The 16,267-nt window shown below is 33.9% G+C and overlaps 1 pseudogene; it reads right to left on the reverse strand.

Annotated features, from left to right (window-relative positions):
- Positions 1 to 9,885: 9,885 nt before the first annotated feature.
- LOC107025715 lies at positions 9,886 to 15,950 on the reverse strand (annotated as a pseudogene).
- Between the last annotated feature and the right edge of the window lie 317 nt (positions 15,951 to 16,267).

A 16,267-nucleotide genomic window follows, 5' to 3' on the forward strand; every position in this document is an offset into this window, starting at 1 on the left:
CTCCTTGGTCCGGCAAGTAGCATTAAGGTGAGTTCTAACGTTGGTTATCCGTTAGAAAGACTTTCAAGCGAAAGAATTATCAATACATGCAAGAAACTATTCTTGAATTGTTATTTTAGTTAGGTTTTACCTCATTATTTATCAATTGTTACCAAAAATCTAGTTATGGAGTTTAGTTACCCATATTTATAATCACAATATTCAAATATGTAATATAAGAATTCATGCACTTACTTCAATGAGAAAGAATAAAATCCAGAAGTTCACTTGATTAATCAACAAAAGTCACCATTAATCAGTTGCTGAAATTAATTGAAGACTGAAGATTCTCCAAAAGTGTAACAATAATCACCAAGTCTAATCCACAGAAGAAGCTCAAATAACCAAGAGCCTAACAAAGAGTCTAAAAATAATCAAGAGTCTTACAAAGAGTCTAAAAATAATCAAGAGTCTAACAAAGAGTCCAAAAATAATCAAGAGTCTAACCCTAAAAACGAGGTTTTTTCGAACTATTTATAAAAAATAAAAACCTAATTAAATAAGGACTCTATTTTCTGGAAATCTGTCAAAAAGCGGCTGGGTCGACGAACCTCGCGATGGATCGTCGTGGTCAAGATGGGCCGTCATGGACTCCGTCATCCCATACTTATGCAATTTCTTCTGCTGCTCTCTTCATTACCCTCGACGACACGTATGGCGGATCGTCACAGGCACAACAGTCCATCAGGGGTATCCGTTCCATAACACTAAACTTTTGGAATTTGGGTACTAGGACTACTTCTCTGATCTTCATGACGAACCAGCAGGACGGACCGTCATGGCTACGACGGTCCGTCACGCATTCCGTTACCCCACACTTTGTAAGTTTTCCCCATCTTCCTTCAGAAGCTGCACTAAGATGCCACCTACGGACCGTCAAGGGCACGACGGACCGTCACAAGCTCCGTAGGTGGTACTTTTCTGCATTTCTTGCTCAAAAACCTCCGCATTCATCTTTTAGACAGATTTCCTGCAAATAAAGAGAAACTTACATAAAAATTAATACAAAAAGTCTTTTGGACACATTTAACTTAAGGAAAAAGCATTAAAAATACCGTGAAACCACGGTATATCAGTGCTGTACAACCTCCAGCTAGGGGTGGTACGTAGAGTGGTAGAAGTGGTTCTCATTCAGGTAGAGGTGTTTCTCCTTCTGGTCAAGGTAGTGGTCGTAGGGGTTCACAATATGAGGGAGGTCGTTCTCACTATTATGTTTTTCCGAGTAGGCTAGAGGATGAAGCTTCAGATTCTTTTATCACAGTTATTTTTCCAGTTTGTCCTTGACCAACTGCTGTATCATTTGATCCAGGATCTACTTATTCTTATGTTTCCACATATTTTGCTCCTAGTCTAGATATATTATGTGAGTATCTTGATTTGTCGATACATGTATCTACTCATGTCGGGGATTCTGTAGTGGTAGACCGTGTGTATCGATTATGTATTGTTACGTTTATAGTGTATGAAAGTCATGCAGATTTAAAGGTCTTAAATATTGTAAATTTTGATGTGATTCTTGGTATGGATTGGTTATCTTCTAACCACGGTATTTTAAATTTCCATGCCAAGACAATAACTTTAGCTATGCCTGGAATTCCTATAGGAGAATTGAGAGGTTCCTTTAGTCACCCTCCTCAGGGTGTGATATTATTTCTCAAGGCTCGTCAATTTGTACAGGTCGATGCTGAAGCCATCTGGACGTGGAGCATTCATATAGACTTGGTAGGCCCTCATGCATTTGAGAAAGCTTACCCATTTTAATCTAACTTAGTTATTGGAATGATCTAGTGGAGTATGTTCCACTAGCGTTTCTTTCCCATTTTTATTTCAGTCATTATATTTGTGCCATTTTGGCAAGTATATATTTAATGCCACATTGTACTATTTCTTTCATTTGATGATATTAATGTTAGATGGTTGATGGTGAACATATATGAGTTTAAGTAGAATGACTTACATACATGCTAAGAAACAAAAAGTTCAAAATTTCTTCTAAAATTTACCTAGACGAAGTAACGATGACGTATGTAGGCTTGTCTGCGACCTCTGAGAGGTCAACGATGACGGTATCGTCTGGGTTCTAGTCTCCGGTTGTGACAAAGTTGGTATCAGAGCCTTAGTTTATATTCCGAGGATAATAATTTCACATCGACCACATCGAGTAGTTCCTAATTCATGTTTGTGAAGTGCACCACTATCCCGAAATAGAGACTGCATGATGCGTAGGAAAAATTCCCTTCTTTTGATCTTATCGTGCCTTCTCTAATGTCTGATTTATTGCTGTTAAGAGTGTATCTAACATCAAGTGTTGAGATTAAGAAAGATGAATACGAGGAGAAACTCTAGCGGAGAGATTGGAGGAGCAGCTACTAGGGTAAATAAAGTTCGTTCCCAGGCTCCAGCTACAGGAATGGAGATGTCTGTTAAACCAACTTGGTTGACAGATGGAGAAGTGAGGACAGCCTTGGTAGAGATGGCCCAAGCCATCACTTTAAAAGCTCAGGTTATGACAGCCCAGGCAGAGCAATAGGGTGTTCCCAGGGAAAACCCACCTTCCAGCACAATCGCTAGCAGGTTAAGGGACTTCACGAGGATGAATTCTCCAGTTTACACTGGATCTAAGATTTCTGAGGTTCTCGAGGGGGAGTGTAGGGCATCTATGCTGCATGATAGTATGGATCTTTCCAGGCTTATGGTCCATGTCCAACAATTGGAAGAAAGCAGGAAGAGGAAGCATACAGGGGCAGGGAACAAGTCAATGCAAGCTAAAAAGAATTTTTCAAGGAAGAGTAATACTTAAATTAGGGATAAGCCCGGGTTTAAGAAGTGACTCTCCCACCAAGGGGAGTCAAGTTCATCCAAGGGTCACTTTGATAGGGATTCTGAGCCCAGAGTTAAGAGAAACAGTGAAGTAGATACACCTTAAGAGAGGCCACCTTGTAGGAAATGTAAAATACTTCATGGAGGAGAGTGTACGAGGGGCTCTAACGCTTGTTACAGTTCTTGAAAACTGGGTCACATGATGAACGATTATCCTTATATGAGAGGTCGAGAAAAAGGAAATGATAAAGTTCAGCCGAATGGTCCAAGTGAAGAGGTTCCAAGTAGGGAACGATTCTTCGCACTCAAGTCTAGGGGTGTAGGGGAAGACACCTCTAGTGATGTCTCCGGTGCGTAGCCTTAATTAGTTTTTCATGTCTATGGTTTTATGCACTAGTATGAAGTTAATATTTTGGAGTCATCATGTTGGTTGCTGACTTATGTGACTTATGTGTTTAGTTATGTTGTATGCTTTGGTTTAGGAAGGAGTTCCTTAGTCTATTAATGTGAATCTGCTAGTAGGTTTCAAGAATGTGCACCAACATACTAATATGTGAATTAGATATTCACCAACAAAAAGCATTGAATGGCGTAGGTATGGATTTTCTCCACAAGTGTTATGCTACGATAGAATAGCAAACAATGGTAGTGAGGTTTCAGGTGCCAAATGATATAGGGTATAAATGAACAGGGCGTGGATCAATCCAACAAAACCATATAATTTCAAATATTAAGGACAACAAGATGTTATCTTAGGGGTTAGATATACTCCTCCTAAGGCTGGTTTATTTTAACAAACTCTAAGTTTTAGTGCAATAGTCGACTTGGTGTTGTAAGTCCGAAAATCGTATCTGTAATAATTGCACTATGTGAGTTAAAATGAATTCAAATTTGCATATCATGTTGCTGTTTTTGTATAGTGTGTACATGATACTTTTTTGTTGCATGAATTGTGAGGTGCATCAAGTTAAGTGATATTGAGAAAGAAGTTCCTCAATCTCAAATATGAAGCTTCAGATAAGCTTGATTAATATGCATTATCCAGAGTAAGTGTGAAACAAAAATTCACAAAGAGTAAAGTCTAAAGTATGAAGATATTTTCAAAAATCACACTCCTTATTTTAAAATGATGTGTAGTGTCATTCGGGGACAAATGTTCTTCAGGGTGGACAATGTATCAACCCTAAACTGGATATGCTAAGTATGGTTGATGTGTCAATACTGCCTACTGTTAGACCGGGCTCACACTGATTGATCCGCGTAGAAGCAGACCTCTGAACCCTTGCGACAGCCCATCCAACTAACTTGGGGAGTAAGTTGATATAGGAAAGGTGTGGTCCATCCATGTAGGGCTCCCGAATATGAAGATTTACTCGGATGAGTCTTTAACGGACTTAAAAAGGGGAAATCTTAATTTTGGAGGGTCTAGGGGTAAAATGGTCTTTTTTAGGCTAAGGATGGTATCGTAATTACCCTAAATATGTAATTAATTATTTAACTAATAAGTTGGAGGGTCATTTTTGGTAGAAAGGACAGAAATTGCCCATTGAGCAAAATATTGCTCCACCCGTGTTCGAACCTAGGTGGGAGAAATGATTTAAATCGATTAGTTATACTGGTGAATTAATTTAATTAATTAATATTTAAATACTATTGAACAAAATGGAAAATTAGATTATTATTATTAGTTAATTAATTAATGGGGCTGTTTGGGTCGGGTCGACCCGGAGGGACCCATTTCCGCAATGGGGACGTCACGGGTTCGAACCTCGATGGAAGCGACATTTAACTGGACCAAATTGAGGTTTAGAATTTGATCTTGTAAGGTCATTATGGTCATTTCACTAAACTAATTAAATTAGATTTTCGAATTTTGAAAGAGTTGACTAAGTCAAAACTACATCACCTAATCCTAAGCCACTCACCTTTTTCATGTTAATCTCTCTCTCCTTCACGTCTATCTCTCTCTTTTCACACTTTCTTTCTTGCTGCCAAACTTGAAAATAATTTCTTCACACTTGAAGAACTTTCACGCAAAACACCAACGAGAAAGCAATCTTAAAACGTTATACGCTAGTCGGGTAAGGTGCAAGTTGTAGGATTGGACGTGAATTTGGTGATGTCTTGGGAAGAAAGATCAAGTGTTGAACAATGTTAAAATCAGGAATGGGTTTTCTTACTTTTGGTCCCTTTCCTAAGAGACCCTTAAGACTCAGATAATTCTATTCCGAAACTAGGATTGTTCCCCATTACATGTTCCCTGTCACTAGCTCCTATCACTGATCTTACATTGGTATGTTTGCTGGTAGATTAGGTATGAAGTGTGATTTTTGTAATAATGTGTTCATGATTATGTGTTCGGAATTGTATGACCGATGAAGTTTGTATGCCAAAATTTCTTGAAAAATAAATGTGTATGGCGTGACATGATTTTTGGTTTTAAGCCTTAAAAATGATATGTTTTTATGGTTGAATTTTATGTGCGAATGTTTGTGTAAATCATGAGGTGTAAAAGTTGTGTAATGTTGCTGGATTTAATGGGAATTCTTGGCTTAATATAATCATAAAAAGATTACACTTAATCATACACCAAATGATCTACGAAATGCCTTAAGAATTAACGTATGAATGATGATAAAAAGAAGCTGAAAATAGTGAACAAATTTCCAGCATTTGGCAGGTTGGGTTCGGCCAAACAAAGTCATACAAAATGCAATGAAAAATGAATGTAAAATAAGTGATATCACTAAGGATTGAACCAAAGATATCATTACATGAAAGCTACAAAAAAATCAACAAAATATTGAGAGCAAAATGGATTAGAAGAGACCAAATTTTAAGCAGTCTCGATCAAGGATGAGGAATTTTAAAATTTTTTAAATGTGAGGTCATTGGGGATTGAACCCATGACCTCAACAAATGAAAATTTCATAAAAATTTCATGATAAAAAATCAAGGAAAAATAGATGTGGTGAGTGGGGATTGAACCCATAACCTCTTGAATTGATGAGAGAGTTAGGCGAAAAATAAAGGAGAAATTAAATGTGGAAGATGGCAATTGAACCCACAAACTCTTGGATAGGTGATAAAGTTAAGAGATAAATTAAAAGAAAAATAATGAGCTTGTGGGGGATTGAACCCACAACCTCCTCGTCTTAAAACAAAAAAGGAGAGGAGAATAAGAAAAAAATATTATGGGGTTGATAGGAATTGAACTAGGGTCTCCCAAATATGAATAATTCAATCATCAAGTTTAAAATAAGATTAAGTGTTGTTTAAGGGATTCAAAATCGGGTTCCATTACCCGATTCCGTATTGACACATAAGTCATACGTAAACAAATATTTAATAAATGTTGCCTCTAAAGATCGAAATCAATATCTTGGCATATCAACAAGATGCATAAGTCTTGTACCATAAAATCTTGTGTAAACATGAATCACTTTGACAAACTATGAATGAATCCTCATGGCTTGTATTTGTGGACTCATAAGTCTAGCATACGTTTAAAAGTAACTGAGCCTAAGATGTATGTGATAAAATGATGTGACCCTAGAAAGGTTAAATAAGAGTGTGAAACATACTAAATGGCAAAGTGCATTGGCTATGATGAAATGAACATTCACGTGAAGTGGTGATTAATTATGAAAAGCAAATGTGTTAAAGTTAATTAATGAGGTGACAATGATAAGCGGCTAATATGAAAGATGAGAGCAATCTTAAATGAGCCTAAGTAAATGTTACCAAAAAGTACTCACCTATGAGAGTGTAAAGCTAATGAAGAAACCAGTCTCTATGAACACTCTAACGAATGTATTGAAGTTAATGCATACTTAATACTAATAATGATATGAGAAATCATCTAATTAGCTATAATGTCCTCATGCTAGAAGCCAGCTTCCATGATATATGAGTTGAATGTAATGGAACTTTATACTGAGCACCGATAGGCTAGCTATGAGTGATGATGCCTTCCTTCGGGAAGGGCGGAGGTTCACGTAACTCTCATGAGATGAGACTGTCCGGCATGCCGGGTATGGATCTCCTTATATTTCCTAGTCTTTGAACCTATACTGCCAATATAGGGATCTAGTAGGGTTCAATCCCCTATACACGCTAGCATGTTTTGGGTCACTTTGGCCGTTGATTCAACCTTTTTCGGTGTGGGGAAGACACTGGATTTCATGATGTTCACATGATATATGTGGGTTAAAGTTAAAGTTCCCAATCAATGAATGAGGCCAACCTGAAATGATGCACATAATGAAATGAATTATACTGAAGGTGTTAAGATAGGATAATCAATAGGTGAAGTAATCTTAAGTAATGATACTAGGTCATTCTTGATCATTGCACAGAGAAACCGATAAATGTCTTAAACTAAATCCTAGGGATAGTTGGTGTTTACACTAGCTTATGAATGTATGAAGTGAAGTACGTATGAATGAATGAAGCAGACTCTGTGTTTGCTAAAGAAGGCTCCCTAGTTGATGTCTCATATGTTGAGACCTCATTTTTGGGAAGTCTTTATGTCAAGCCCGTGATTCCAAAGTCCCATGGCGTATGAATGAATGATACAAAGGATGTTATGTTCTATATGCAATATGTTATGTTCTATGTGTAAGACGTTATGTGCTGTGTGCAATATGATACGTATGATGATGCATGTTACTCTCATGGCATGACCTTCCTAATCCAATTTGGCAAGTCCACTAACCTTTCTAATCCAAATTTGGCAAGTCTAATGACTTGACTTTCCATATATCATGTTGTTAGGAAAGAGCTATTCTTACTCATACATGTCATTGGTGTGTGCTTGCATATACCCATACTTAGTACAAGTGTGTACTAATCCTATAGAACTCTATATTTTTAGGTGCAAGCACAGGTGGACGTTAGAGCTTACAGGTCGATGGTGAAGCCATCCGTACGTGGAGCATTCATCCGGACTTTTTATGCCCTCATTCATTCGAGGATGCTTGCCCAGTTTTTTCTAGCTTAGTTATAGGATTGAGCTAGTGGAGTATGTTCCACTAGCGTTTCTTTCCCGTTTTTATTTCAGACATTGTATTGCGGCCATTTTGGCAAGTATACATTTGATGCAACATTGTACTATTTGTTTCATTTGATGATCTTAATGGTAGATGGTTGATGGTGAACGTATATGAGTTTAACTAGAATGACTTACATGCATGTTGAAAAACAAAAAGTTCAAATTTTCTGCTAAAATTAACCTAGATGAAGTAACGATGATGTATGTAGGCTTGTCTTCAACCTCTGAGAGGTCAACGACGCCGGTCTTATCTGGGATCTAGACTCCGGTCGTGACAATGGAACCAAAAGGGAAACAAAATTTTTCGAAATTTTCAATGGGGTAACTCAATATATTTTAATACGAAAAAGGGAAACATTTCCTTACTTTCCCTAACGGTGTAAATTATAGGGTTTTAAAAGTAAGACTCAAAATGAGTCTTACAAGCTTCCTGAATTTTTGAGCCTTATAAGGCACAAATCCACATAATTTTTTTTAAAAAATCCATTTTTTCTTTCTTACTAGGACTATTCTATAACTTGAAGCATATTAATACAACAAAAGTTGTTCTTCCTATATTTATTTATATACATTTAATTGTAGTCTTTGATTTGTATAAATTTAGTAATAAATTCCCATATGCTTATCTTGAATGGTGAAGCCACGTATGCTAATTAAAAAATAACAATTGAATATTTTTCGTCGCAAAATTATATTATATAAAAGTAAAATTTGAAGCTGTTGATTTTTGAATTTTAATTTTTTTTTTAATTTAAGAAGGTCATAAATTCAAGCCATGGAAAGAACCTTCAGTATAAATGCAAGGGCTGCACAAATAAGTCCCTTTTGGTTTGGGCCATTCTCGAACTCCACACATAGATATGCATTTTAAGATGTTTTAATTACACACTTCTACACGTTCATGTACCAGCCTGCAACATTAGACAACCACTTAAAGATAAAGACTTTGGTAAATGGATTTCATCAACATATATATACTCCATCCATTAGTTTACATTTAGTTATTATCACAGGTAACCTGCCTTATTTTGAAGATAAAAATTTCATATTTTGTACAATGCATTTTAAATTAAGACCACAAAAGATTGTCACTATATTGTTCCTCCCTTTCGTCACAATTAAAATTTTTGTTTTATATTTTTTCGATAATAATAACACACTACTTAGTGTAATCCTACAACTAGAGTTTGGAGAAGGTAGGATGTATGCTGATTTTACCTCTACCTTTATGAGGTAAAGAGAATGTTTTCAATGGACCATCTGCTCAAAAAGAATGTTATCAAAGTAAGATTTGCAAGAAAAATATAATACCCAAATACCACGACTTGAAGAAAATAAAACAACAATTAGTCCGACACACAGAATAATAGGAGACTATACAATTACTAAATACTACTGCAATGATGAGAAGAGGAAAATGAGGAGGTTATCCCCAAATTCTCCCACGTTAGGTACGAGAACACCCGACAACCTACTGAGTTGGAGCTGTGCTAAGTCATATGAAATCGCTAACAATGTTTTCCCAGTATACCTCTACCTCTCTTAACTCTTGCTACAACCAACCTCTCACATCTCCTAATTGGCGTACCCTCGCAGCTCCTTTTCACATGACCGAACCACCTTGTACCCTCGCAGCTCCTTTTCACATGACCGAACCACCTTAGCCTCATATTTCTCATCTTGTCTTTCATAGAGCTACTCCCACCTTGTACCGAAAAACTTTATTCCCAATCATATCTCTCTCAGCGTGTGATCACACATCCATTTGAGCATCCTCATCTCAATAATCTTCATCTTCTGGACGTGGATTTCTTGACTAACTATATCTCTTCCCGTACATCTCTACCTCATATGTTACATCACTAATCATCATTTTGATCTTATTAATAATCAATGACATTGTAAGAAAAAATATTCTATGGGTTGATGAAGGGACTCTCAAAGTCAATATGATTATAATAGAAGTATTAAATTTATGTAGGCCTTTTTACAAGAAGAATAACCATAAACAAGCTAAACACAGTGAAAGAGATGCAAGCGATGAAATAGAGAGTAACGGCTAGACCAACTGAATGTTCTAAGGTAACATACATACCAGTTGCAAATGCAACTACAACGACTTCCATCAGATAAATCTACAATGCAATCACCATATTATAAATCTGGATAATAATTGTCAACTCTGTTACAGCGGTAATGACATCCAATAATCTAGATAAGCTATATGAGATAGGAAGTTAAAAGGATTGGGTTGGGGTAGGGGTAGGCATGTTCAAACTTTTTTCTATTGTAATATTGTAGCATGCAACATATAATCTAGTTTTATGTTGACCTTCAATATTTTTTTTCTGTTGTAATCTTGTCATCCTTTCTATAGTATTTTTCCATGATCGCTTCACGTCTTCATAAGTCAAATATAGGTTGTGATAGTGATACTTCAAGCACAAGCACTACAAAAAGAGACATTTAGCGGTAATTGAGTTAATATCATTGCATCTAATTTCACTAAAATCTTTAATGACATTTATATAGGGTATTGGTTATAAATACTCATATTTATTAAATTTTGCCATTAGATACTATATAGTGGCAAAATATGTTATTGCCACATAGTCGTTTATTTATTATAGTGAAGTTGTTTTTAAGGACTCATGGCTGGTGTCTTCTTGTCTTCCATTCATTATTTAGTTATTGTGAAGATCATTATGTTAAATTTTAGGAAAGAATATCTATTACATATAGTGTGAGCTATTTATAAGACTCTATGAATACATAAACTAGTTGTGAAGAAGCATATGGATGTTGAGAATACTTACCTTTATTGATTTGGTATACTATCAACAACAACAATAACGTACCTAGTGAAATCCACTAAGTGGTATCTGCGAAGGATACATTGTATGCAAACCTTATCACTATCTCGTAGAAGTAGATAGTTTTTTTTCTAAAGACCCTTGTATCGAATTTGATCTGTTATTATTCAAAAGAGATGACCATTCTTGTTGATGAATTTTTAATAAAATACTTAATAAAGGATAATTAATAAACATGAACTGAAGAAGCAATTGACAAAATTTATAAATGCGACTTAAATTTTAAGTTTTGCATGAAATGATAAAATTCAACATTCAAGAAAATTATTAAAAGAAAACCTAAGCTTGCATATATGACTAAAAGAACTGATTAAAATGCAATCCTGAAACTACGGGGAAGAAGTATCAACATCGTTTTCTCAGTTGTTGTTTCTCCGTTTTCTCTCACAACAAACAGTCTTTTTGTTTGTTTTGATACTTGAATCTTCAGTTTCAAAATGATTCATATTTGGTCTTCTTCAGTCGGACGATTCCAATTATATTCTTCAATTGGTGAGAGCATGAAAGTACACTATGGAATGGAATGAAATTTTGTGAGATAACAAAATAAGTTCAGAAATTTATTTTATTTTGTCAAATATCGAAGTATCAAAAGAAAAGAAAAAAATAAACTATTGTTGAATAATATTAGAAACTCTTTTCATACATGATGTAGATAAACAAAAGCTTTATATGAATTACCTTATAAATGTTATTGATGGAACGAAATTTGATACTTCTTGGCATTCCTTGTGTGATATGATAGTTTCCACCATTTTCATCTTTTGCCAAAAGTCTCGAGGCATAGTTAAATATTTTCATTTATAATGTGATCAGAATTATCTGGGATATCATCTTCGCTTGTAATTTTGTTGATATCTGGCTCACCTGAAAATTTTATGTTACATTTCATGATATATGTGAAACAAATTAGAAGTTCAAAAAGTAAGGTTGCAACATCAATTTAATGACTGTATTTTAGGCTACCAATGTGCTATGTGCCATTTAGGGGAAGAGTTTCAATTACCATGCGCTCATCGATTTAAATTTAGGATAATTCTCTATTTTCGATGAAAAAAAGTCAAATAATTAAAATATATTTAATTTAAAAGTTGCAAAATTCCTAAAGTACCATCAATAATTTCTTCTTCTCGTTCGTGAAGAAGTTCCTCCACAAAAGAATCCTTTTGATCCCGGCTTATGTTGCTTTCGCTATGTTCTTTAAATTTCTCACTTTCTAATTCCTGCAAATCCAGATTGTTTCTTAATAAACAATTGGAGATAGAAAGGTATATTGTGAAATATAATAAACGTGCTAAATAAAAGATTTTTAAATAGATGTAAGTGTTAAAAAATTACCTCGCAAGCAGGAAGGAGGCGATACAAAAACGTATTGACAGTGTTATTTTCTATTTGGGTAGCACTATAATGGTTATCTTCACCAAGGCTCTCAAACTCACCTTAAAAACTTTAATAATCAAATGAAAGATAATTAATAGTATAAGTCATCTATGAGTTGTTGAATAAACTAATGAATTACGTACTATGAATAATTTGATGTTCGTGATTGTCTGCATCCTTCCTCTATTTCATGGGAAGTTGTGAATTGCTTTCCTTGTTCCCTTGAAACAAATAGTTAAAATTTTATTTTTCTAAATAAGAGTTACTAATGATATATTGAAATTAATTCTTAGACTACTAATACTCCAATTAATTTTTAAAAATTTATTTAATAATAAGATTAAAATTTTAAAAAGGCATTATTTCTGTTTTAATTTATTAAAGTGAGCAAGGACAATAATAATCAACATAAATCAGTTGTAAGATGTTGAAGTAATTAACTACGTACTATAAATAAGTTTTTCCTTTTGCTTGTTCTCTAGTATATTCTTGGAAGAGTCCCCTTGGTCCTCTACAGAAGATTACTTATTCCTCTTGTAAAAATAATTACCTTGACGCTTTGAGATGAAAATATTGATTTTTCTCCTCCTTTTCCCTTTTCTTTTCTCCCTTTCTTTTTTTTTTCTTCTCTGCATTTTTTTTCTTTTTCAAATGTTCTTTTCTTTCACTTTCTTATAAGCCGTGCGGCTTTAACAATTTAGGGCACTTTGCCCCCTTTTTTTATTTTATTTTATTTTATTCATTTATTTAATTAATTCCTTTTCTTTCTTTTTTTTAATTATTTTTTCAGCAATAAAATAATCTTTTATTAAATCTAAAATCATGTCACTTATTGTTACAAGTCATATAAATTATTTATAAAATCTACTAAAACGTTAATATAAAAATAATAGTTGGAATTTCTAACGACTCTCTTAGTCGTTTTAGAAATTCCAACTATTATTTATATATTAACGTTTTAGTAGATTTTATAAATAATTTATATGACTTGTAACAATAAGTGACATGATTTTAGATTTAATAAAAGATTATTTTATCGCTGAATAATAATTTAAAATAAAAAATAAAAAAATGAAAAGGAATTAATTAAATAAATGAATAAAATAAAATAAAATAAAAAAAGGGGGCAAAGTGCCCTAAATTGTTAAAGCCGCACGGCTTATAAGAAAGAGAAAGAAAAGAACGATTTGAAAAAGAAAAAAAAAACGCAGAGAAGAAAAGAAAAGAAAGGGAGAAAAGAAAAGGGAAAAGGAGGAGAAAAATCAATATTTTCATCTCAAAGCGTCAAGGTAATTATTTTCATCCTTTCTATTAAGTTTTTATGTAATTAGAAGTAGATTTTTAGATTAAAACGTGTATAATTTACACTAATATGTGAAACTAATTTTAAATTTTATGTACATGTATGCATATGTTATTTAGCATAAATTTCACCATAGTCATTAAGTAATTATGACCAATTGTTGATGATCATGAAACAATTAATGGGCTGAAGTTATAATTTATTTAACACCTTATAAATTTGATCCATATTTATCAAAAATAAAATACTAGGGTTTGTCATATATAATACATAATTATTTTAATCAGAAAAAAATAAAGAAAAAGAGAGAAGGGACGAAAACATACCTGACCAGACGAATGGCACAAGGAGAAACAAAAGAGAAAGAGCAATACCATAATGAGGTAAATTAACTAGGAACAAGTCTTTTTAATGGTGTATATTGATTGAGTGATATTAATATTAATATATAATTTAGAGAATGAAAGTGCAAAATTAAGTTTTTGCAAATTGTATTGCTTCACTGTATCAATTTTTCTTATTATATAAAAGAAAATGTTGGTGGCCAATGATTGGTTGAATAAATAGCTAATGATTGTTTGATAATGCAGAATGCTAAATTTATATAGATTCGTATTATTATAATATATTATTATAACGATTAAGGTTACTTAAAAGTGGAATAGAAATGAGGTTTAGGGTTATATGCCACTGCTGCGCCAGGCTTATAATTCCTAAGATTATTATTTATTTTCCAATTATCAATCAATTTTTGATATACCAATGTAGGTAATTGAATATTAAGGGTGTTGTATTATATGATATTATTAAATTTATAATATTTGTGTAATTAGAACTTAAACCTAGACTCGAAATTTAGAGACTATGAGAAATGGGTATGTAATTGGTATTAAGGTTAGAAGTTTGATTATAAATTTGGAATGAGTTTTTTGTTCTAAACTAGACACATAGTTATATGAGTGTTTTTAATTTCAAAATCTTAGTATGATTACTTATTTGAATAGATTGCTTTGAGTTGAATGTTCAACGAAAATGGAAGGATCGATCAAGTCCCGGAGTTATTGTTCTACTATTTGAGGCAAGTGGATTTCTAAACTCTTGTTAAGTGTATGGAATGCGTGTATTTCCTTGTGCTATATGTTTGGGAGTAATGGGACTTGGTGATGGGTTGACTTGTCCACATTGATTAATTCTAATGATGAAAACAAAAGGGTAATAAAAGGCAATGTGAATAATGGGTTGTGTGTGATGTGTTGATAATGGAGAATGATTTGAAAGGCTTGTTGAATCATTGTTGATGTTGTTGTGGATTGTGCAATGTTATTAAAATAGTGATATCCTCTTTATTTTTGTATGAACATGTCATTTGCATTATTTTGAGACATGATTGTGAAAAGCGTTATGTGCATTGAGAAAGAATGAGAACTTAAAGAGGATGTACCATTTTGAGGGACGTATCGCGCGCCGCGATGGATACTATATTTCGAGGGACGTATCGCGCGCCGCGATGGTTACTATATCGAGGGTCGTGTCGTGCGCCGCGACAGATGCATGGACATATATGTCCCCCATGGGTCCCGGACTGAGAGACAGCGGGTGTGTATCACTAGGTCAGACATGCATCATTATACTTGACATTGCATTCCATTGCATTACACATACTTATCATTGGTGAACTTGATATTGTGTTTTGCTGATCTTGTGATTGACTTTCTGCGAAATTTGTGATTGATGAATACTGAGCTTGTTATTGAGGATATGTAATTTGTTGAATTGTTGTTGTTGAGGGTATGTAATTTGTTGAAGTGTTGTTATCGAGAATATGTAATTTGTTGAAGTGTTGTTATTGAGGATATGTAATTTGGTAAAGTGTGATTGTGGAGGATGTATATGTAATTTGTCTGAGTGTTGTTGTAGAGTTACGTGCTATGTAAATATGAACTGTTAGGTTAGACTGAATTTTATGCAGGTTGTAATTGTGGAGGTTCGGTTGGGGTGGTAGGAGTACCCGTATTTCATCCCCTTAGCTTGTGTTTAGACGTTTACTTGCTGAGTACCGTGTGTTTGGTACTCACCCCTTGCTTCTACAAATTTTTGTAGGTTATGAGCTTGGATTTTTGTTGTACTTGTCATTCTCTTCTTTTCCGAGGCTTCTTGGAGATTTGTCAGGTAGTTGTTTCCATCGCAGCAGACTTTCTTCTCCTTAATTATGATCTTGTTCTATTCTAGAAACAAGTTCATTTGAGACTTGAGTTTTCTTTTGAATCAATTGTAATACTTTAGAGGCTTGTACACGTGACAACCAGGTTTTGGGGTATAATGTAAGTCGATAGTAAATTTTCCGCATTTAATTGTAATAAGTTGAGTTTTAGGCTGACTTGTCTTGGTGGGATAAGACAAATGCCATCACGTCCATTTTTGGGTCGTGACACCTCTTGGCATCTTATTTCTTTTTATTTTCTTCTTCAAGCATATTGGGCATATACTAGTGAATGAAAACCAAAAGGTAAGATCAACAAATTATTCAAATTGACAAATCATGCTCACAAAAAAGAAAGATCTTCCCCACACACTAAAGAGTATAAAGTTGAAAGCCAAATGAGATTTAGAAGTCACAAACAAAATATAGTTAATTTATTATACACAAATGTCGTTGAAGCTATATACACTTTATCCTAATCATAACCGTATATATACATCGTATTTCATAATGTAAAACTTATTTGAAATAAATAGAAATAGATATTACATATAGGTTTTTAGAGATGAAACACACTTTTGGATTTGAGCACATAGGAA

This window comes from Solanum pennellii, chromosome 7 (genome assembly GCF_001406875.1).
Source record: "Solanum pennellii chromosome 7, SPENNV200".
In the NCBI taxonomy this organism is placed as follows: Eukaryota; Viridiplantae; Streptophyta; class Magnoliopsida; order Solanales; family Solanaceae; genus Solanum; species Solanum pennellii.